Source organism: Otolemur garnettii, unplaced genomic scaffold, assembly GCF_000181295.1.
Source record: "Otolemur garnettii isolate 467f Iridium unplaced genomic scaffold, OtoGar3 scaffold00063, whole genome shotgun sequence".
Taxonomy (NCBI): Eukaryota; Metazoa; Chordata; class Mammalia; order Primates; family Galagidae; genus Otolemur; species Otolemur garnettii.
In genome coordinates this window covers 7123164-7124679 of record NW_003852458.1, presented here as the reverse complement: position 1 = coordinate 7124679, position 1516 = coordinate 7123164, and the positions used below count along the sequence as shown (strand labels likewise).

Here is a 1516-nt window from a genome sequence, read left to right as displayed (position 1 = left end):
AAAAAATAGCATATATTATGTATCCAAAAAGTAATAAGCAGAAAACAGAATAGGATATATGGAGTCGAGATACTTTATTTTGAAGTTCTTTTCCTATAATAGATGTGAGTCTTAAGTTTGTAAACACAGCTATGTTATAAATATCACTTGGGCGTTTTGTTATACTTCAAATATGCAGATCTAGATTAATCCTAACCCCTGGTTTGTGACACTTCTATAAGTCTGTGTGTGGTTCTTCTTTTAATGTATTGATTGCCTGTGAATTATTAGCTAGAACATTAACCATAACGCATTCGGATTTGTTTAATCTTTCTTTTCCCTGCTTCCTCACCCTACAGAAGTAACCTTTCTCGGTTTTTTGTGGTAGCTGTTTTTCTATCACGTATGAAAAGTCTTTGTTATTTTGTTTTTGAGCCTGATCCAAAAGCTATCCTATTTCATGTCTTCTAAGACTTTTTTTCTCTATTCAGCATTACATCATAAGATTCGTATTTTTAAAAATGTTTGTAGCTCGTTTTCATTGCTAAAATATTCGAGTGCATCAGTTTACCTTGGGGACACCTCCAGTTTCTGTTTGGCCTTTTCTAGAAAGATGCTTCCTATCTAATATGCTAAACCCACCGTCAGATCTAGGGCCCTGGCACCCTGGGGTACTCTTCACTCAGCCTGTGGGTCTTCCTGTCCTCAGACACCACCGTCTCCATCATTTTCCCTCTCCTTTCAACTCTTTATTTCCCCAAGGTCATCAGAGAACAGTGGTAGACTCCTCTCACAAGATTTTCTGCCTCCAGAAATCTTCTAAGACGACGGTTCTCAATCTGTGGGTCACGGCCCACAGGAACTGTATTAAAGGGCCATGGGATTAGGAAGGTTGAGAACCACTGCTCTAAGGTATCCAATATAAACTTTTAGTGGCCTTTGGCATTTGTAAATGAAACCAAGATACATTCCACCACCTACTAATATCACTGAAGAGTAGAACCCTTCAACCTGCTTGAGAGGATCACGAGAAATGGGAGAAAATTGAAGGGAAGACCCTACTAAGCCAGTAAACTCCCTGCCCCATGTAACTTTTAGATAATGGCGTGGACTGTGTATGTGAGGTTGAGAACTAGTGCTTGACAGCATTTAGTAACCTCTGGAATATACTGGGGATACTTGTTCCAGTAATAGATAGGATGGTTCCTGGGTCACCAGGAGCCCTCATCAAAGGATCCCAGTTACTATTCACTTAACTTTGCGTGTCAGTGGGGAAAGTAGAACTGCCTACTTGGGTTGACTTCAAGGTTATACATCCCCTCTTCACTTTAGAAATTCTTGGTCTGTCTCAGTGCCTGTGGCTCAAGCAGCTAAGGTGCCAGCCACATACATCTGAGCTGGCAGGTTCAAATCCAGCCTTGGCCCGCCAAATAACAATGACAGCTACAACCAAAAAACAGTTGGGCTTTGTGGTGGGTGCCTATAGTCCCAGCTACTTTGGAGGCAGAAGCAGGAGAATCACTTGAGCCCAGGAGTT

At 41.4% G+C, this 1516-nt stretch overlaps 1 protein-coding gene across 1 annotated transcript in view; it reads left to right on the top strand.

Moving 5' to 3' along the window:
- Window positions 1–1516, top strand: part of DAB2 (DAB2, clathrin adaptor protein) — a 65501-nt gene that overhangs the window by 37639 nt on the left and 26346 nt on the right. The window lies entirely within an intron of this gene.